Below are 24,469 nucleotides of genomic sequence, written 5' to 3'. Positions count from 1 at the left end.
ACTTGCAGGCAGGATTAGGAATACAGAGAGATATAAAAACTGTTCCAAGTTGTAAGAGATTTATTCTTCATTTGAAAAATTGCTAACTAGAATACTATCCTTTTTAAAAAGAAGTATGTGTGTGTGCGCTAAAGTTGTATTTAAAACAATAAAAAAAATACAAGCAGCTCATACAACTCAATACCAGAAAAACAAAAAACCCAGTCAAAAAGTGGGAAAAAGAACTAAACAGGCATTTCTCCAAAGAAGACATACTGATGGCTAATAAACACATGAAAATTTGCTCAACATCACTCATTATTAGAGAAGTGCAAATCAAAACCAGAATGAGATACCACCTCACACCGGTCAGAATAGCCATCATCAAAAAGTGTACAAACAATAGATGCTGGAGAGGGTGAGGAGAAAAGGGAATGCTCTTGAAAAAAGAACAAAAAAATACATTAAATCAAAATTTGGTCACATGAAATTTGGATATAAATGCAGAACTTCAGAGTTTCTTTCCCTTCTTTTTGTAATACAAAACTCAGTTGACTATTTTATATATTACAGTTTAAGAGATGAAATGAGCCTTACATTGTGTTGTATTATATCCTATCCTTAATGCAGTTAATTTTCTAATTAAAGATATAAAAGTATTTAGTCACAATTTTATTCTACTATAATCCTTTCTTCTCTAACTTCATCAAGGCAGTAAAAGGAAAGTATTTATTTCCTCCATGAAATATCATAGACCTACAATAAAGATTCAATTCTGTGTATGCTTCTAGTGCAGTAACTGAAATATGACCTTCCAGAGGATTTTAAGCTCAATAATATATTATATGTGATAATTTAATTTTGTAGAATATTATCAGAATGCTTTCATCTCAAAAATTTTAAACATGATTGACCATGAGATTCTGACTCTTTTTCTTTTAGTCTTGATTAAGCGTGTTCAGAGAATACAAACTAACTACATATGAGCTTATATTAGGCAGTGTTAACAATACAGTGCTAAAGAAAATATACCACATAGTCTACATTAAATGGTGAAATATAAAATTAACCATTCTTTTGTAGGATTGTGTATAATGATGATCAACTCTGACAGTTCAAAAGATAATGGATAGTTGACAATTATAGTTAACACTTGAGAAAATTAAAATAACTTTAGCTTTATTTTCATGTTAAAATGTTGTAATCTAAAATACTAAAGATAGTATGTTTTAGTACTGTCTAAACATACTAAACATACCAATCTAAACATACTAAAGATAGGAAGTTTCAGTACTTGATTATTCCATAGGCTAACTGTTGTTTTCAGCAGAATAACAACTATTTTCAGATTTTGTCAAATTTTATATAGATTTGAATTCATTTCATACTAAACATACTAAAGATATCATATTATAAGACACCTTCTTTATAAGATACAAAGAAAGCTGTTGTATTTGACTATAATTTACAATCCAATGTCTGTATGATGTATTTCGAACTCCCCGCTAAACTGGGATCATAGCTAGTGGTTATTTCCCCCATTTTTTTTATTTCTCTCCTCCTTCTTTTCCTCTTTCTCTTCTTCCTAAGAAGAAGGGACAACAGAGGATGAGATGGATGACATCACCAACTCAATGGACATGAGTCTGAGCAAACTCTGGGAGATGATGAAGGACAGGGAAGCCTGATTTGCTGAGTCCATGCGTGGGGTCACAGAGATTCAGAAATGATTGAATGACTAAGCACGCACAGCACAAACACAGTTATTTAACTCATGCTGAATAACTGAGGACAGTGTAGCCTTGCCTCTCAAAACTAACAGTGACTATAAAGTCTTTGTTCAAGTTTATAAGACATAATAATTTATAGTCTTAGCCTTGGAATGGGAAAATCTAGTTTAGAAGAATTATGTGGAATTAAAGAAATAAGGTGCCAAATATTCCACACATTATGAATTTATTAATCATAAGTCATTGAGCTATATAAACACAAAGGTACTTAACTTGATTATTCCATGGCTAACTGTTGCTTTCAGCAGAATAACTACTATTTTCAGATTTTGTCAAATTTTATGTAGATTTAAATTTATTTCATGAAATGCAAACTAAATGTATATATATTTTTGAATAATATAATTTGGGCTAGATTTCCAAAGCCACTTTCTCCCCTATAAATCCACCTGGCATTTTCATACCAAATGTATTTGTCTAGATGGGCCTAATTGGAAAATGACATTTTTACTGGTCAGAAACTTAGAAGGAATGGGCCCAGTTTCCATTGCTATTCAAGATTCTAAATTGCTTACTCATCTAATTAATTGGGTGTTATCATCCACTAAATTGCTTCTGCTCCTATCATAGTGGTCCTTTCAGCTCTCCAATTCAGAATCTATATTTTTGCTATATATTCCCACATAGTTCCATGGGACACTGAGTCCTGTCTTTAAAAACTGGACATTTTGTTGCATTTTTTTTCACTGTAAAATGGAGCACAGTCTTAGGCTGCTTGCTCTCATCTGTGTTATTACTTGACTAATTGATATAGTAATTTCTCCCCTCTGAAATAGATTATAATTCCTTGATAAAGATTTATTATGTTTTATATTACTGTGAATTTCTTTTTTTGTTTAATTCAAAGTATAACACTACATATGCACATGATAGATAACAGATTTTACAGATAAAAATGCAGATAGTAAGTTACAATGTATAATTACTTTTAGCATGACCTACTAACATTTGATTATACACCTATGGGAAATATGTTTTATATATTATTTTGTAAATGACATGCATGAAGACAAGGGATGTTAAAGAATGCAATCAAATTTATATAACTAGCGAATTACAAAGCTAATATTAAAATCTAGAGATTCTAATTTTATATTTGTTCTCAAAAACTATTGTTACTAATTATGTTATTTATAAAAGCTAAGGTGCATAAAGGCAAACCAAAAATCCAAGGAACTATATTGTGAGTATATCTTTCCTGGTGGTAAAGAATCTGCCTGCAATGTGAGAGAACCAGGTTCAGTCCCTGGGTCGGAAAGATCCCCTGAAGAAGGACATAGTAACCCACTCCAGTATTCTTGCCTGGAGAATTCCATGGACAGAGGAGCCTGGCAAGGCTACAGTTCATGGGGTCACAGAGTCGGACGTGACTGAGCAACTAACACTTTCTCTTTCATAGTATGAATGTTTGTCTGTGGTATGAATAAAAAGTGTTGCCTGCATTATCAGGAAACAAAGAAACTGCAGTCCATAAGTCACTAAAGCTGCCTCCCCTCACCATTGTGAGCCCCAAGGGAACTCAGGATGGACATAAATGGGCTGCCTACCACCAAGCCCTTAGGCACTGCTGCTGCTGCTGCTAAGTAGCTTCAGTCGTGTCCAACTCTGTGTGACACCATAGAGAGCAGCTCACCAGGCTCCCCGTCCCTGGGATTCTCCAGGCAAGAACACTGGAGTGGGTTGCGATTTCCCTCTCCAATGCATGAAAATGAAAAGTAAAAGTGAAGTCGCTCAGTAAGTGACCAACTCTTCACAACTCCGTGGACTGTAGCCTACCAGGCTCCTCCGTCCATGGGATATTCCAGGCAAGAGTACTGGAGTAGGGTGCCATTGCCTTCTCAGGCTCTGCAGCCACCCTCAATGGCATGCCCTGAGGGAACTCAGGAAGGTAAAAGAACAGGATATCAGCCCCAGACAGTTAAGAAGCTATCAGAAGAATGAATTCAATGAACCCAGACTCCTGTACCTTCTCATACATACATAGAAAAGTGCTAAACTGAAAAACTTGAAACATCTGGTTTTCTTTAATTAATGGTAATTTTCTGATGTTCCAACTACCTGGTCTTTGTTGCAAATATCCCTATGTATCCTGGATTCTGCCTTTCTTCTTTGGAGTAGTCCCTCAGAGCTATTCTGAGAGTCTGTCTCCCAGGCTTGAAGCCCTTAGAAAGTCTGTCATATAAAACATGATTCTCAACTTTGAGATTGTCCATATTTTTCATTCAACCGTGGTGTTGGAGAGGATACATTTGAAAACATAGACTTGATTATGTTCATAAATTTAGCAGCACTAACATAATTTTGGTAAATGATCTATGCATTTCAAAATGTAAACACTGTATCTTTAAAATAGGTAATACACTTGTTTGACAAAATTTAAGTTACTCTGTTCTACTATTACCAAGAAAATAGTATAATTTTATGCATTTCAACTGATTTCAATTTATCAAACTATTATTAAATTTATCTTCAAATATATAATTTCATTTTTGCATTATTAAGTCAATTTTTATTACAGATAGAGGTACAGTTAACTCTTTCCCCATTATATATTTTCCAATATATACACTTAACATAAAAATATTAATTATAAAATGAGACTCACCAAGCAAATTGTTTCCAATATGTTCATTAATTAATTTCAAAAGTAATTTTTCGAGAACTGCAATGATCACGTACAAAAAAGTGTTTAAAATCCTCCCGTAATTTTATGAAAGTGTACACAGCTGCACTGAAATTAAATCTATTAGTTGACATTATGTTTTCTAAGTTACCTGACAAAAACAAATTTAATTCTGATTTCTTCACACTTTAGAAGTCTTCTAACAGACTCCAGAAAAATGGGTTTCAAGACAAACCAACCTGAGAAAACAAATCTTACAAAAGCCCTGGGTTTTGCCAAGAAAGTACCTAAGGTTTTTTGAGAAAGCTGCAAGCTTTTCCAAGATTGTTATAAGCTTGTGCTTATCCAATTGAACTCGGTCTCAACTCATACATTATATAGTTCTGATGAAAACATGCCTGTCCTCTACCAAATTTGACTACAGAAATATAGTAGCAAAGTGCAAGGATCAATCTGTTAATTATCTAGGATCCTGTTATTTACAATCCTGTTCATGTTTCCTCAAAAACAAAGGAGAAAAACTAGAATCATATATATATATATATATATATATATATATATATATATATATATATATAAAACTATATGTAAGGAAATCCACTCCAAAATGCTCTTCTGGAAAATATGCCACTATAGGAAAACTCAAGGGACTGCTAATCTGCTTCTAATTAATAAAAAACATTGTCCTTTTAACAGTCTGCTTGTCTGATTCAAAAGTTAGTCTGGTATCTTTTGCAGAAAGACAAGATATATGTATCTTCAAGTGATAGGGTGTTAACTCTTTTTATAAATACTCCACATTTCCCTATAGAATTGTGCTCTCAGATCAAAAAACAAGTTTTTCCTCCATAAATACACTAGGCTTTGACAGCTTTTTATTGAGTTCATTATGTTATTAAGGCTTCAATAGAAATGTCTTAGTGAATGAAGGTATAAAAATTATTGAAACAGTATGCATTTGTATTTTTCTTTCTAAAACACTCCCAGAGTAATTTGCATGTTCTCAAGTTGAGTCCCCAACAAATACTTTCTTGTTTTGCTGCTTTATCTTCCCCACTAGTGAGTACCTTGAGAACCGAGATTGTGTCTCATTTCTGTTTCTTTTTCAGGCAGCATCTATAGCGTTTTGTTTCTAATGAATACTGCACAAATATTTTCAGTATTAGATAAAGAAGGGGGATGGAAGGAGGGTAAGTGTTTTAAGTTTTATAAACAATAGTAAAAATAGATTCCATACCACTCTCAAACAAAAGTATTTACTTATATTTCCATGAGTTTTAATGGATTTACTTTGAAATTTAAAATTCCCTGTGTGCTTGGTCGCTCAGTCGTGCCGACTCTTCACGACCCCATGGATTGTAGCCTGCTAGGCTCCTCTACCCATGGGATTCTCCAGGCAAGAATACTGGAGTGGGTTGCCATTTCCTCCTCCAGGAAATCTTCCTAAGCCAAGGATCGAACCCAGGTCTCCCACACTGCAGGCAGACTCTTTACCGTCTGAGCCACTAGGGTATGTGAAGTCAATATGAACTATGATTTCCTAATTCCAAAATAACACATTCAAAAGACATGTCAATTTGCTCATCTTTCTTTCGAAGAAGACTTGGTTGACATATGAAATTAATCTAGTTCAGTTTTTCCAGTCAAGATAATTAGATGTTATATATTATATGGACATATTTATTAAACAATTAAAATTATAATAAAAATGTGTAGTTATAACCTATTACATATCAATAATCCACACACCCAATCAGAAATAAGCAGTTTTAATATTGTTATTTTGTGTGTATGTATCTGAAACATGCCATTTACTTAGTTTTCCAATTCTGAACATTATAATTTTAATTTAGTAGTTCACAAATTTAATTTTCTAAGCAAAATGGTGTAGACACAGTGGAAAGCATTTTTTAACTCAGAATTTTATGAAAGTAACAAAATAATTTATGACATGACCTCTGGTATACATTTGTTACACATTTTTGTTGTTGTTTAGTCGCAAAGTTGCATTTGACTCTTTTGCAAACCCATGGACTGCAGCCTGTAAGGCTTCTCTGTCTAGGGGATTTCCCAGACAAGAATACTAGAGTGGGTTGCCATTTCCTTCTCCAGAGGATCTTCCCAACCCAGGGATTAAACCCACCTCTGCTGCATTAGCAAGCAGATTCTTTACCACCCAGCCACCAGGGAAGCCCTTGTTATACATTACATAGTGTAGTACATATTAGTTTGGCCAAAGATGTGTATAGGTAATTAAGAGATTTCAAATCTTAACTCTTGACTTTTTAAACACTCTACATGATTTGAAAATCCTTAATAAGTGAAGCTAAGCTATTACTTTTGTCCTATTTTATTTTTATCTCTTAGTAGTGGCATTACCTGTGAACCACAACCCCAAACAAAATCAGGACCCCTACAAAAACCTGCCTTAACGCATACTCTCTCCATTCTATTGTCTTACCTTTCTTTTTTATAGATTTACCAAATCTATATTTTTGAGAACTATTATATGTGTGTGTGTGTGTGTGTGTGTGTGTGTGTGTATATATATATATATATATATATATATATATATATATATAGTTTTCTACATTTTGAAAAATAAATAAGATTTAGTAAGTGGTCCATTGAAAAAGGTGTTTTGGAAACTTTTTAATTTATTCTTTTACTGCTAGGATTTCTCTGTACTGGCACATGCTGCTATAGTTCAGTTATTTTGTCTGTTGTAAACCATTCCATGTGTGTATACACCATAGTGTATGTGCACCATAGTGTATGTATATTATTCACTTTTCTGTGGATTTACACTAAGTGTTTTCTAGGTTTTTTCTATTATGAATAGTGCTATCTGGAATCATCTTTTGCATGTCTCATCTCAAACACATACAAAAGCTTTTGCTTTTCTATATTTCTAGGAGTTAAAGCACTGCATCATAAGGTATATGATTATCTTTAGCAGATAATGTCAGTTTTCCAAAGTGATTATCCCAATTTATACTCCAACATACCTTGTGAATACTCATCCTTTCCAACATTGTAAGATTTTATTTTTATTCTATGTATGTATGTATGTACTGTCAATCAAATGAGTATAAAATTGCACCTTTCTGTCTTAAAGGGCATTTTTTCCTACTCACAAATAAGGTTGAGTACCTAACTTTGCTTGTTTATTTGGCATATGTTTTTCCTCTTCTGTGAATATCCAACACAAATGAATACCTCTGAATTTCTGTTTTCTGTATAGGTTAATCATTAAATGTGCACTGACTTTACTAGTCAGTATTATTAAATAGTTTAATAAGTGTCACTATGTCATATAGAGTTATATAACATATATACACTTACAATATTTACATCATCAAAGCATTTTAGAAGAACAGACTATTTAGTGAATGATATAACATTCATGCTTTCCTAGATGATTCTTAATGGGTGAATAATACAAATAGAACTGTTTGTACCTCTTTATATTAATATATACATTAATATATTATCTTGCTGTATGTTTTGTATTGTGATTAAGCAGTTTGAGTTCCTGATACTATCACGAATTCTGGAAGCTTCACTCTATAACACAGTGACTGGAGTTATGCCGAGAATTGAACACAGCATTTGGGCACAATCTATAATACACTGATAATTATATTACACTATACTTAATGCATTTATTTGCTTACTAATTAAGAATACTTATATTACCTGATGACCATGCATACATGTGCTAAATTCTGGAGATATTTGAAGAAACAACTATTTCACAGTATTTATACTCTTAGAGTTTATAGTTTAATTAGTAACATTGTTAAAACATATTTTTTAAAAGGTACAATGATGACTGTCTTACAGCTATAATGGGAACACAAGTTATAAGGTTTTATTCAACTGCTTCATGAAGAGTCTTAGAAAGAGTTTAAACCAGTTCAAAAGGCACTTAACAAGCTAGAGTATTCTAAGTAAGTTACTGTCCAACACTGTTTACTATCCAACAGAGAGAGAAAACATTAATCTCTGGAGTTGTCTGTTTCACTGAACTAAAATTGTTTGTATCCATACTAGCCACAAATCTACAAGTTATATGCCCCACAAAGTTGTAAAATAGCATAGACCAGAGAAAGTCAAGTCTAGGACTGTACTGACAAAATACCTAGTGACATCTTTTGCCTTTTTCTAAGTCACAGATAAACTTTCTCACACTATTTATAAGTGAAAAGATAATTATAGGCAAGAACATTGCAATTAATGTGGCTTTGATAACAGTATAAATTCATTAAGATTTTTGAAAGGATAAAGGTCAAAATTATTTCTAAGACTAAGTTACTGATTGGTTCTTAAAGGTCAAACTGACATAAAGTGGGGTCAAGTAGCCTAGATGTTAGGGAAAATAAGAATGAATGGGTAGAAGGAAACGTTGATTGCCCTGGAAGAAAACAAAGGGTGCTTATAACCCATGACTTCTATGAGAGAAACTATAACATTTAAAAAAAAAAAAAAAGGCAGTGGATCCACTTCATCAGATACAAAATTTAATTTATATTATATTGTTTACCTGGGCCTCAAGGGTCATTCTAGGATTCAATGGCACCATACTTCTTTTTCCTTGTTCTGAAAACAGCATCTCTTTACCTGTCAAACATAATGGAATCCAGCAGAACCCTGAAGGGCCCGAATACAGAACCAAGTAGTTAATGATTAAGATAACTGAGTCACAGATTCAGAATCTGATGCACATTTCTTAGTTGTTTTACGGATACTGCAACTGCAACCATAGGTAAAAAAAGCTATATGATGACCAGACTATAGCTACTATATAAGCTTCTCCAAGTTGGGAGAAGGCAATGGCACCCCACTCCAGTACTCTTGCCTGGAAAATCCCATGGGTCGAGGAGCCTGGTGGGCTGCAGTCCATGGGGTCCCAAAGAGTTGGTCACTTACTGAGCGACTTCACTTTCACTTTTCACTTTTATGCATTGGAGAAGGAAATGGCAACTCACTCCAGTGTTCTTGCCTGGAGAATCCCAGGGATGGGGGAGCTTGGTAGGCTGCCGTCTATGGGGTTGCACAGAGTCGGACATGACTGAAGCAACTTAGCAGCAGCATCAGCAGCTCCAACTTGAACAGTACTGAATCTATGGCTAGCAAAATTCCAAGAACTGGCATCAAGAGTATGGAATTAATGTTACTGCTCACAATAATCTATATCTTTGTGGGCATGAAAATAATTGTAGCTTCACTATATGTTTAAATGGGCAACTAAAATTTTTAGCAAAGAGACCCATGTTGACAATTTCCACATAGAGTGCCCTATGTCAGCATGAAGAAGTTACAAAAGATGAAATGCACCCTAATCCTATAGAAATCCAATGATGTTCTGTCAAGTGGGGATTTATAAGCAGTTTTTGATAGGAAAACTTTATAGGGCTTTCCCAGTAGCTCAGATGGTAAAGCGTCTGCCTACAAGGCAGGAGACCCAGGTTCGATCCCTGGGTCGGAAAGATCCCCTGGAGAAGGAAACGGCAACCCGCTCCAGTATTCTTGCCTGGAAAATCCCATGGACTGAGGAGTCTGGTAGGCTACAGTCCATGGGGTCGAAAAGAGTCGGAGGCGACTAAGAAGTTCACTTTCACTTTCACTTTGATAGGAAAGCACTCTCTGCACGAGGAACCCCTTTGTCTTAAACTTAAACCAGGTACCCTATTCTTTACTCACATCCAGCCCAAGCACACTTTTCAAATCGTTTAATCACATGATATTTTGCCTAACTTGTTGATTCTTTCTATAGCTCAAAGAAGTAGAAATAAAGAATAAGTAACTAACAGATAATCATATCTCTTCCCTAGCTTCCCCTTCAGTAATTTCACAAACTCTGTGACCAAACTGTGAATAAGTTAACATCTAGAGGAAGATCACAAGAAATCAATGAGCCTGCACACAGTGGGAGGATGGTGATGATTCTGACCCCCATCTCAATGATTAACTGAGATTACTTTCCTCCTTCCCTTTAAAAGTTTCATTGATTAAGCAGAATTTTAGAAGCAGTTTTTGAGGGATGCTGAATGCATCATCTTCCCAGATTGCTAGCAATTTGATTAAAGGCACCTTTCCTTTGCTTCCAACATTTGTCAGTATAGATAATTTAAGTGTTGAGCAGTGGGACCCAATTCATTTGATAACAGTAATAAGCACTTTGAAGATACATCTGATTCTGTTTGATATAATGTTTCATCTCTTCCCTTGAATTAAGGTATGGAGACCATCTATAAATCAACAATTGCTAAAGACTGAATGAAGAAGCACATATCAATTTATTTTGAAATTTCATATTCTTCATGTTGGTGATATTATGAATGCCATTCAGAAGCATCCTGCAAAGTCTATAAGGATTTGCAGGATGGAAATGAAATGGAAGACCTGAGGTCATGTCATAAATATAAATAACTGCAAGATTACTATTGATTATCACTACCCAACATTATTGATTATCAGCATCTAGGCTACTCATCACCAATGTCTATTGTTTTTTTCTCCTAAATATTTCTTGAATATTTTCCCTTCATTTCTTAGTTTTATTTCATATCATCTTTAGACTGCACTACTACTACAGCTTATGTCTTAGTACTCCATCTGCTAGTCTAGTTACCCTCATATGCACTCATCTTTCCTTGTCAGTGTTTGGGAGTCTTTGGCAGAGGTGTAGGTCTACAGCAGCCTGCTGCAGGGTCAAGGAATTGACTGCAGCTGTCCTGGTAGGCACAGCATCCTTTTCCTGAGAACCCCATGAACAGTATGAAAAGGCAAAAAGGAATGACACTGAAAGATGAACTCCCAGGTCAGCAAGTGCCCAGTATGCTACTGGAGAAGAGCAGAGAAATAGCACTAGAAGGAATGAAAAGGCTGAGTCAAGCAGAAACAATGCCCAGTTGTGGATGTGTCTGATGGTGAAAGTAAAGTCTGATGCTGTAAAGAACAATATTGCACAGGAACCTGGAATGTTAGGTTCATGAATCAAGGCAAATTGAAAGTAGCCGACAGGAGAGGGCAAGAGTGAACAATGACATTTTAGGAATCAGTGAACTAAAATAGACAGGAGTGGGCGACTTTAATTTAGATGACCATTTTATGTATTATTGTGGGCAAGACTCCCTTAAAAGAATGGAGTAGCCCTTACAGTCAATAAAACAGTCTGAAATGCAGTACTTGGGTGCAGTCTCAAAAACAACATAATGATCTCTGTTCGTTTCCAATGCAAACCTTTCAATATCACAGTAATCCAAGTCTATGCCCCAATTACTAATGCCAAAGAAGCTGAATTTAATGATTCTATGAAGATCTACAAGATCTTCTAGAACTAACACACACACACACACACACACACACACACACAAATGTCCTTTTCATCATAGGGGACTGGAATACAAAATAGGAAGTGAAGAGATACCTGGAGTAACAAGCAAATTTGACCTTGGAGTACAAAATGAAGCAGGACAAAAGCTAACAAAATTTTGCCTAGAGAAGGCACTGGTCATAGCAAACATCCCCTTCGAACAGAACAAGAGATGACTCTTCACATGGACATCACCAAATGGTCAATATTGAAATCAGATTGATTATACTCTTTGTGGCCAAAGATGGAGAAGCTCTATTCAATTGGCAAAAACAAGATGAGGAGGTGACTGTGGCTCAGATCATTAACTCCTTATTGAAAAATTCAGACTTAAATTTAAGAAAGTAGGGAAAACCACTAGGCCATTCAAGTATGACCTAAATGAAATCCCTTATGATTATATGGGTCTTCATAGAACCATTCAACTTCAGCTTCCAAATTGGGAAAGGAGTATGTCAAAGCTGTATATTGTCATCTTGCTTATTCAATTTATATACAGAGTACATCATGTGAAATGTCAGGCTGGATGAAGTACAAGCTGGAATCAAGATTGCTGGGAGAAACAGCAACAACCTCAGATTTGTGGATAACACCACCCTTATAGCAGAAAATGAAGAGGAACAAAAGAGCTTTTGATGAAGGAGAAAGAGAAAAGTGAATAAGGTGACTTAAAAGTTAACATTCAAAAAACAAAGATCATGGCATGTGGTCCCATCACTCATGGCAAAAAGAGGGGGGGAAAATGGAAATAGTGATAGACTATTTTCTTGGGCTCCAAAATAACTGCAAATGGTGACTGCGGCCACGAAATTGAAAGACACGTACTCCTTGGAAGAAAAGCCATGGAAAACCTACACAGTGTATTAAAAAGCAGAGACTACTTTGCCAATAAAAGTCCATATAGTTAAAGCCATGGTTTTTCTGGTAGTCATGTGTGGATGTGAGAGTTGGACCATAAAGACGGGCCAAAGAATTGATGCTTTTCAACCGTGGTGTTGGAGAAGACGCTTGAGAATCCCTTGGACTGCAAGGAGATCAAACCAGTCAATCCTAAAGAAAATCAACCCTGAATATTCATTGAAAGGACTGATTCTGAAGCTCCAATAATTTGGCAACCTTATGTGAAAAGCCAACTCATAGGAAAAGATCCTAATGCTGAGAAAGATTGAAGGCAGGAGGAGAAGGGAATGGCAAAGGGCGAGATGGTAGAAGGCATCACCGACTCAATGGACATGAATGTGAGCAAACTCTGGGAGATGGTGAAGGACAGGGAAGCCTGGAATGCTGAAGTCCATGGGGTTACAGAGCTGGACACAACTGAATGACTGAACAACAAGAACAACAATTGTGTTGTCTTGCACAAGTAATTTAACTGAAGTGAATTTCTGTTGAGAGAGAAGTACAAATAGACAAGAGAAGAGACACATGAGCCAATGAGATTGAGGCAGACTTCCCAGGTGACACTTGTGGTAAATAAACAGCCTGCCAACTCAGGAGACGGAAGAGACACGGGTTCAGTTCCTGTTTTGGGAAGATCCCCTGGAGGAGGGAATGACAACCCACTCCAGTATTCTTCCCTGGAGAATCCCATGGTCAGAGAAGCCTGGAGAACTATGGTCCATAGTTGTAGAGTTGGACTTGAGTGAAGTGACTTATCAACACACAACCATATATTTGTGGTTAAAGTGTTAGTCTTTCAGTCATGTCCAACTCTTTGTGACCCCATGGACCATCGTCCACCAGGCTCCTTTTTCCATGGAATTCTCCAGGCAAGAATACTCGAGTGGGTAGCCATTCCCTTCTCCAGGGGATCTTCCCAACCAGGGATCCAAACAGAGATTTCTGCATTGCAGACATATTGTTTATCATCAGAGCCACTGGGAAGCCCACATTTAGGGTATCCACTTTTTAAAAAATAAGTAGCTATTTCACAGAAGATGGTGCTATGGCAAACCACATTTACTGCTCTAAAAGGGAGAGCACAGACTAATATAAATGTGCATGGTGTCAATATGAAAGCTAAAAACACCATTAATGTATTAAATAACATTTGAGCTAGATATTTAATGCTTATTTCAAATGTTAATTTCTATTGTATTTCATAATGTGCATAGGTGTTTTGAATATGTATTTATAGTTAACATGGCAGGAAAAATAAAAGCATGTATTTTAAAAAATAAATACTATGTCAAGTACACGATGTTGCATGAATATTTTCTCTAAAACTACTTAAAGTGAAATACTGGCTAAATATTTTAAGTTTCTTATGTTTGCAACAGATATCTGCATATTAGAAATATCTGGCTTGTTAATCCCATCTGAAGAAATACAGAGATGGGTGAAAATTTTGTCTGTTACCTCAGAGTTATGAAAATTTCTTAAATCAAGAGGGCAAACACCAGGGCTTCCTAATAAGCCCACCCACCTCAATTCACAGCTTTTCCTCAATGATTCTGTTATCTCAGTCTGGCATATGCACAGCTTATTTCAGCTGTGTGTTTGTAAAATCACCTCTAGGTTTGCAGATTGGCTTCTTTCCAAGACCTTGCAATCAATGACCCTATCTTTCTATTTAATGTTAAATGTGGCTTGTAGGTGTCACTGATGGAATTGTTCAAAAAGTCAGATGTGACTCTGGTAACAGATTAAACTTTATCTTTAATTAATGGATTTGTGAAAGGAAAAGAAAATCCAAAACTACAAGCTCTTCATAACCTAGACAAAGGCAACTTGACATTTGCATTGAAATCCTTTCATCTTTTACAGGATAATGCCTTCCCTTTATCTTTAAAATTAAACAATGTATCATGTTCATTGAAGAAAAAAAATCATATCACTGTGAATCATGATAAAATGTGCACTGCAAAAGGTGTAGGCAAAGAAATTTGTTAAAGTAAACCAAACCACGTCACAAAATTTGTATGTTTTGGGTGTTTGTGCAATGTCACTTGCTATACATTATTTTGTTTTTTCATTTTTCAGTAAATTATAATTACCATTGTGAATTTCTCTTTAATATGTGCACATAAAAATATATTTTAAAATTTTTGTGACCTTAGACTGAGTTTGGTGTTTTGATTGGTTACAGAATTTCAGCTAATTTATACTTCTGCAATAAGTGTATCTTTACTTCATGAAAATTACTGTATGGACTACCATGTTTGTAAGTGCCCTGGACTTTGGTGCAGGGTTGGGGACACTGCATGCAGCTGTGCCTGGATAGGACCTTTTGAAGGAGATCACCATTATCTTCATTACTTCCACTGTAGATTGGACTCAGGTCAAGCAACAGGGAGAAAACATAGCCTGGCCCATCAACAGAAAATTGGATTAAAGACTTACTGAGCATGGCCCCACGCATCAGAACAAGACCCAGTTTCCCCCTCAGTCTCTCACATCAGGAAGCTTCCATAAGTCTCTTATCCTTATCCATCAGAAGGCAGAGAGAATGAAAACCACAGTCACAGTAAATTAACCAAACTGATCACTTGGACCATAGCCTTGGCTAGCTCAATGCAACTAGGAGCCATGCCATGTAGTGCCACCCAAGACAGACTGATCATGGTACAGAGTTCTGACAAAACGTGGTCCACTGGAGAAGGGAATGGAAAACCACTTCAGTATTCTTGCCTTGAGAACCCCATAAATAGTATGAAAAGGAAAAAAGATAGGACACTGAAAGATGAACTCATCAAGTCAGTAGGTGCCCAATATGCTACTGGAGATCAGTGGAAAAAACTACAGAAAGAATGAAAGAATGGAGCCAAAGCAAAAACACCCAGTTGTGGATGTGATCGGTGATGGAAGCAAGGTCTGATGATGTAAATACTGCATAGGAAGCTGGAAAGTTTGGCCCATTGAATCAAGGCAAATTCAGTTCAGTTCAGTTCAGTCACTAAGTTGTGTCCAACTCTTCCTGACTCCATGAACCGCAGCACACCAGGCCTCCCTGTCCATCTCCTGGAGCCCACCAAAACTTTACTCCAACTCCAAAGTACTGGAGTCTCAGCTTCAACATCAATCCTTCCAATGAACACCCAGGACTGATCTCCTTTAGAAAGGACTGGTTGGGTCTCCTTGCAGTCCAAGGGACTCTCAAGAGTCTTCTCCAACACCACAGTTCAAAAGCATCAATTCCTCTGTGGTCAGCTTTCTTTATAGTCCAACTCTCACATCCATACATGACCACTTGAAAAACCATAGCCTTGACTAGATGGACATTTGTTGGCAAAGTAACATTTCCCAAAGCTTGGCAACATTTGCCAAAAGCTACTCCATTTCTTCTAAGGGATTCTTGACTACAGTAGTAGATATAATGGTCATCTGAGTTAAATCTACCCATTCCAGTCCATTTTAGTTTGCTGATTCCTAAAATGTTGATGTTCACTCTTGCCATCTCCTCTTTGATCACTTCCAATTTGCCTTGCCACAGGACTGGAAAAGGTCAGTTTTCATTCCATTCCCAAAGAAAAGCAATGCCAAAGAAAGTTCAAACTACTGCACAATTGCACTCATCTCACATGCTAGCAAAATATTTCTCAAATTTCTCCAAGCCAGACTTCAGCAATATGTGAACCATGAACTTCCAGATGTTCAATCTGACTTTAGAAAGGAAGAGAAACCAGAGATCAAATTGTCATCATCCATTGGATCATCAAAAAAGCAAGAGAGTTCCAGAAAAACATCTACTTCTGCTTGACTATACCAAAGCCTTTGACTGTATGGATCACTAAAAACTGTGGAAAATTCTTAAAGAGGTGGGAGTACCAGACCACTTGACCTGCTTCCTGAGAAATCTGTATGCAAGTCAAGAAGCAACAGTTAGAACTGGACATGGAACAAAAATTTCCAAACTGAAAACAGAGTACATCAAGGCTTTATATTGTCACCCTGCCTATTGAACTTACATGCAGAGTACATCATGAGAAACTCTGGGCTGGAGGAAGCACAAGCTGGAATCAAGATTGCCTGGAGAAATATCAATAACTTCACATATGCAGATGACACCACCATTATGGCAGAAAGTGAAGAACTAAAAAGCCTCTTGATGAAAATGAGAGAGGAGAGTGAAAAAGTTGGCTTAAAACTCAACATTCAGAAAACAAAGATCATGGCATGGAGTCCCATCACTTCATAGCAAATATTGTGCAAACAATGGAAACAATGAGAAACTTCATTTTGGGGGGCTGCAAAATCACTGCAGATTGTGATTGCAGCCTTGAAATGAAAAGACACTTGCTCCTTGGAAGAAAAGCTATGACCAACCTAGACAGAATATTAAAAAGCAGAGACTTGACTTTGCCAACAAAGTCGTCTAGTCAAAGCTATGGTTTTTCCAGTGGTCGTGTTTGGATGTGAGAGTTGGACTATAAAGAAAGCTGAGCACCAAAGAATTGATGCTTTTGATCTGTGGCATTGGAGAAGACTCTTGAGAGTCCTTTAGACTGCAAGGAGATCCAGCCACTCCATCCTAAAGGAAATCAGTCCTGAATATTCATTGGAAGGACTGATGTTGAAGCTGAAACTCCAATACTTTGGCCACCTGATGGGAAGAACTGACTCACTAGAAAAGACCCTGATGCTGGAAAGATTGAAGGCAGGAGGATAAGGAAATGACAGAGGATGAGATGGTTGGATGGCATCACTGATGCAATGGACATGAGTTTGAGTAGGGCCTGGGATTTGGTAATATACAGGGAAGCCTGGCTTGTTGTAGCCCCATGGGTTCACTAGGAGTCAGACATGACTGAGTGACTAAACTGAACTGAACATGTTTTAAGGTGTATATTTGTATATATTATTATGAAATATGTTCACATTATATACCTCACTGTTAAGCTGGGACATCTCATTTCATCTTCTTTAGATCTTGGTCTGAGATTTACAACGTTGTATCTCCTGCTTCTTTGGCCTTCAGACTTAAACTATAAACATATTACTGATTATATATCCATCTAATCTATGTGCAAACAGCTCTCTCTCTATGGTTTTTTGTTGTTGTTGTTTATGTGCCTGTATATTTAGTTATTACATATGAAAATTATTTTATTTTCTAAAAAATAATTATCAAGAGCATGCCTTCTACAACATTTCAGTAATTCAAAAGGTCACTCTACCCCAGTATACAGTAAGTTTTTGGATCAGTAATTTAATATATATTAAAATGTTTTGACATATAATCTTATTTCCATGGAGTTTGAATTCCCTGATATTCAAGCTGGTTTTATTTATCTATTTATTTATTTTTATTTATAGACTTTTTATTTTTTTAATTTTAATTTTTACTTTATTTTACTTTACAATACTGTATTGGTTTTGCCATATATTGACATGAATCCACCATGGGTGTACATGCGATCCCAAACATGAACCCCCCTCCCACCTCCCTCCCCACAACATCCCTCTGGGTCATCCCCATGCACCAGCCCCAAGCATGCTGTATCCAAGCTGGTTTTAGAAAAGGCAGAGGAACCAGAGATCAAATTGCCAACATCTGCTGGATCATGGAAAAAGCAAGAGAGTTCCAGAAAAACATCTATTTCTGCTTTATTCACTATGCTAAAGCCTTTGACTGTGTGGATCACAATAAACTGTGGAAAATTCTGAAAGAGATGGGAATACCAGACCACCTGACCTGCCTCTTGAGAAATCTGTATGCAGGTCAGGAAGCAGCAGTTAGAACTGGACATGGAACAACAGACTGGTTCCAAATAGGAAAAGGAGTACGTCAAGGCTGTATATTGTCACCCTGCTTATTTAACTTATATGCAAAGTACATCATGAGAAACGCTGGGCTGGAAGAAGCACAAGCTGGAATCCAGATTGTCGGGAGAAATACCAATAACCTCAGATATGCAGATGACACCACCCTTATGGCAGAAAGTGAAGAGGAGCTAAAAAGCCTCTTGATGAAAGTGAAAGAGGAGAGTGAAAAAGTTGGCTTAAAGCTCAACATTCAGAAAACCAAGATCATGGCATCTGGTCCCATCACTTCATGGGAAATAGATGGGGAAACAGTGCAAACAGTGTCAGACTTTTTTTTTTTTTTGGCTCCAAAATCACTGCAGATGGTGACTGCAGCCATGAAATTAAAAGACGCTTACTCCTTTTAAGAAAAGTTATGACCAACCTAGATAGCATATTCAAAAGCAGAGACATTACTTTGCCGACTAAGGTCCGTCTAGTCAAGGCTATGGTTTTTCCAGTGGTCATGTGTGGATGTGAGAGTTGGACTGTGAAGAAAGCTGATCGCCAAAGAATTGATGCTTTTGAACTGTGGTGTTGGAGAAGACTCTTGAGAATCCCTTGGACTGCAAGGAGATCCAACCAGTCCATTCTGAAGGAGATCAGCCCTGGAATTTATTTGGAGGGAATGATGCTGAAGCTGAAGCTCCAGTATTTTGGCCACCTCATGCGAAGAGTTGACTCATTGGAAAAGACTCTGATGCTGGGAGGGATTGAGGGCAGGAGGAGAAGGGGACGACCGAGGATGAGATGCCTGGATGCCATCACGATCATCGATGGACGTTGAGTCTGAGTGAGCTCCGGGAGATGGTGATGGACAGGGAAGCCTGGTGGTGCTGTGATTCATGGAGTTGCAAAGAGTCGGACACGACTGAGCGACTGAACTGAACTGAACTGAAAGACTTAAAATTGACAATATGCATCCTGAGTTTGCACTTATGCTCTTTAACTGGAAAGCATAATTTGGTATCCTGTTCTTAGCTGGACAGTTTAGAATTAATTTGGAACTAATAAACTACTTTGCTTATTTAACTTGTTGATGCATCAGGGCTTAGGTAGCAGGAGCAGGAATAAATAGAATTGCCGTATTTAAGGCATATGAAAATGTATAATTAATAAAATAGATTATATGAGTTAAAAACAGGGGAAAGCAAATAGTGACTCTCAAGGTTCAAGTTTGAGAACATAAGGGTAATAACTACTGATACAAGTGACAAGGAAGATAAGCAGATTACTGTGCTCAATGATGACCTTGATGTTAAAGACACTGATATTAACTGTTAGCCATCTAGTGAGAAATGTACAGTAAGAAGTTCACTCTATAAATTAGAATCTGGAGTAAATGGCTTTGTTGGAAATTTATATGGGAGAATAATCTGTGTATAGACTGTAACTAAAGTCAAGAGACTAGATGAGAGCATTCAAGGAGAGTATATAGAGTAAGAAGAGAAAAAACTAAATTAGAACCCAGAGGACTGACAACATGTAAGAACATTATCAGGAAACTAATTCATCATTCCTGTTGACTATAACATTACTGAAATATGGCAGAAGGCATGCTCTTGGATAATCATGCTATCTCTTATCAAAGTGAAATTGAATGAGCAAGATAAGTTGACATATTGTGAGATCAAATGACAGTGATTAAGTACTGACCATTCACTGAAACACTTGATCCAATTACTTACTGTATATGAGGGGTAGTGTGACCTTTCAAATGAGACCATCTATGGTAGATGGCCTTCATTTGAAATCTTTCTTTTCTTTCAACATGACAGAGATTAAGGAAAATTTTCGATGCTTTAAAACACTAGAGCTCGCTGTCAAGTAGCTGCTGATCAGAGGAGCTGAGATTCTGTATTTTTAAGAGATGCTAAATTAATGAAATGCTCTAATTCTGATCCATAGAATTCAGTCACTTAAATGTATCAATTACTTGGCTGGTATTTTCTGAGAAAGGAGATTATATCTTACTTTCACCAGTTCTTCTTTGTCTTTTTAAAGAAATATTTATTATTGCAGGCAGTATGCTAGGTCCTGGGGATGAACAGATGGATAATAAAGTTTCCTAATATTTGTGATTACTGTCTAGCCAAAGAGACATGAATGTGTATAGCTAAATTAAAATGAAGGGTGGCAATTTCTATAGTAAAGGTGTGTAAGATTGTTCTGTTGCAAGCATAAACTCCTTGAGAGTAGGGATAACTCTGTTCATCACTTCACTCTCAGCAATAAGCCACAGTGTCTATATAGGTACTTAATATTTAGTGATATCTTTATATCCTATCTTGCTCAAATGGGAACTTAATTCAACTTAGAAGAATAGTCACAACAAAATAGCATAAAATGAAAGTGGTACAATAGAGGAACGAAGAAAAAGGGATATAAAATGAATATAGAAATGAGACTAGCTATGATCACTTTAATGACCTTTGATTTCACACTTTATTCTCTGTATAAACAAATTTATTACTGAAAGGGATTTTGTTATCACTTGGAAGGTAACATTTGAGAAAGCATTTGAAGAAAAAATAGACATGTTTCAGGTGAAGAAGTGAAATAATTTGTCATTATGGGCTGAACTGTTTCTCCCCAAAATTCATATACTGAAGTCCTATATCCTAACCCTCAGTAGTTAAGAATGTGACTATATTTGAAAATAAACCCTTTAAAGAGGCAATTACAATGAAATAAGGTCATAAAGGCAGACTCTAATTCGAAATGACTTCTGTAAGAAGAGGAGTTTAAGACATAGATACCACATAAGACACTGCTAGAAGGCAGTCATCTTTGCCAAGGAGAGAGCCTTAGGAAAAATCAAAACCTGCTGATAACTTGATCTTGGACTTCTAGCCTCTGGAACTATAAATTTCATAATATAATTTTTTTTCAGCTATGCTGTGTGGTATTTTGTTATGGCAGCCCTAATAAACTAATATAATTCCCAAGGTAATGGGGCTACTCGCAAACATATTTGTAAGAAGAGTAATTACAGACAACATGGAATATGGGCTAAAGAGAGCCTGAGCAGGATGCCTGAGTGTAGGGTAAAACACTGAGTCCTAACCTAAACTCATATCCTTTCCAATGAGAATAGAAAGGAGAAGTCACATGTCAGATTTATTTTTGAGGTATAATTAACTGCCTGAAAAGTTTGGTAGAGATTGGTTTCCATAATAAGAAGACATTACTTAACAGATTTCAAATTACAATACTGAGTTGAAGGTATTAACCAATGCCAGAAATAACTGAGTTTAAATAATGCATTTTTTTTTTTTCCAGTTTGAAAGTTGGTTTAGTTTTCACTATGTATGTCTGTTTGTGTAATAGGGAATGTAGAAATGAGATAAGTTTTGATATACTGAACTTATGGAGTCTTTCAGACATTTTCTTAAATTTCTTCAACTAAATATAAAACAAGGGCCTTAGGCTTGGAAAAAAATGGTCATATTTAGCATTCTGATCAAGAAAACGATTACTTGAAAGATGAGCACTATATAAAGTTGGGGCTGGCTCTATGTGTTTATTAGAAGAAATCTGCAAAGTCTTCCCTCCTCAAAAATACCTGGATCTAGTATCTTCTTCAACTTGACTTTTCTCACAGTTTGTCATGCTCATGACATGCTCATGTCATGTACATGAGTAGCATGTACTCTACGTTCCAGAAACAATAAAGATGGCACTATTATCACCTCAAAAGTCACTGTTAAAACACACAATGATAATCTTAATGCATATTGCATAATGCAATTGCATAATCACATCTGTTAATTTTTTCTTTAAAACAGGAGAGAATCATATAGAGCAGTGGGATTTCAGTGATTGCATCTAGAAAACCAAATGAAACAAAACAATCTTCCAAAGGAAATTTGGTTTGCCTCAGCAGTACGGGGCAGTGCTTTACTTGACATAAAGGAAGCACTCAATAAAGCTTTATTAAATTAACGCAGTATACTCGACTTTTGACTCAAAAGCACTTAGGCAAATGGGTGATTCCCTAAATAGAAAATTTTATGTCTCTAAGAAAGAAAGAAGTTAGTTATGCAAACCTAATTATTTTCCATCCATGATAGAAATACCATGGGATAAAGAATGCATTCCTCTGGAAATCCACTCTTAGATGTAGAGGCCATAATGCAAAGGCTGCACAAAAGTTCCAAAGAGGGTGTTTTGTGAAATAAAATAGTTTCTAAGTCTTTTCTAAAATTAGTGTTGACACTACTGTTGGGAACTCTGAGATGTCCCTCAAAATAATGTTTTACTTTTTGCAGTGCACTTAGAAAGAAAAATTCACCTTTCATAATTGTAAACACAAATACATCTATGTTGCATAATAAAGCTTAGAAATGAAAAAAAAAATACTATAAATCTCACTGGTGAATATTCAGAATCAAAAGAAAATAATGTAGTTTTATCTTATAAACCTGGCAGAAACAAATGCAATTCAAGATATATTCCAAGAAGCTGAGAACAGAGAAAAGATAATTAAATCTGTAGATTCAAGAAAAGGTGGTAGAACCTAGGACATAATTAAAATTTTTAAAATGCCTTTCTTTGATGTGGAGTTTTATGTATCTCTAAGTTCTCATGTAAAATTATTTTTTAAATGTATAATTTTTATGATAAGCATGCTAATATGAAAAGAGAAGTTAAGGCAAAATTCCATCGTTGTTATTATTTTTTTCTTTATTAAAGAATTTGAAGAAATCACAGTTCAGGGTATGGAGGGTAGCTAAAGAAATTAGCATCTACTGCTTCACTCATCTATAACAATCATAGATGATGAGTCGGGCCAGCAAAGGCAGAAATGGGAAAAACTAATCCAAGAGTTCAGCTCCAAAAAGGAAATCAAAGGGGACCTAATGAGAGCAAAGCATCAGGTCTAATGAGAAATGTAATATCTTTCCTGTACACTCCTTTCTGTTCTGTTTTATTTTAATGGGAAATTGGGGGAAGTCTAAATCTATTTATGGGAGGCAGATGCTTTGTTTGAGGAGTTTAATGAAATCAAGTACAGAGAGAAGATGGGAAGAGATTTGAAAGGGATGACATTAAAGAAATCCATTTGGAGGCACAGACTTGGGAAAATACAGTAGTTCAGGGAAATGATTTGCAAGATTGAATCAAAGCTTTTTAATTATGGTCGTATTATGATCTTGAAAATTTTTCCTGAGAAAATGAATAATTATATGATTTTCAACATTCTAATTTTTCCATAGGAACTGGATAAAGGCTCCCTTCAAAAGAATTCCCTCAACCACCAACAATGACTTTAGCAGAGCAATACCAGAATATGGCTAAATAATATACATGTGAGCAATATTTCTAAATATGTGATGGGGCATTAAAAACTACTTAAAATATGAATATTTTGTGATAAATTTAAATTGGTATCAAAGATATTATCTGTATGAACTTAACAATTATTAAAACACTATATGTTGTAACCTATTATATTTAACAGAGTATTATTTCTAACTTGATAATGATCAATTCAAGAATAGAATTTTCTCATTTAGTAAGAAAGGGTTACAAGCTTCAATTTACAATATCCCCTTTCACTACATAATATAAAATGCTTAAAAACACTGTGGGTGGAATGATTTGGGAGAATGGCATTGAAACATGTATAATATCATATATGAAACGAATCGCCAGTCCAGGTTCAATGCATGATACTAGATGCTTGGGGCTGGTGCATTGGGATGACCCAGAGGGATGGTATCGGGAGGGAGGAGGGAGGGGGGTTCAGGATGGGGAACACGTGTATACCTGTGGTGGATTCATGTTGATGTACACAAAACCAATACAATATTGTAAAGTAATTAACCTCCAATTAAAATAAATAAATGTATATTAAAAAAACAAAAAAGACATTGTGAAAATATTTAAGGGAGTACACAATAATTACATTGCTATGACTTTAAAATCAAGTTGTTTTTAAAATGTAAG

The sequence above is a fragment of the Budorcas taxicolor genome, chromosome 6, assembly GCF_023091745.1.
Source record: "Budorcas taxicolor isolate Tak-1 chromosome 6, Takin1.1, whole genome shotgun sequence".
NCBI classification, from domain to species: domain Eukaryota; kingdom Metazoa; phylum Chordata; class Mammalia; order Artiodactyla; family Bovidae; genus Budorcas; species Budorcas taxicolor.
This window is presented reverse-complemented; position numbering follows the sequence as displayed.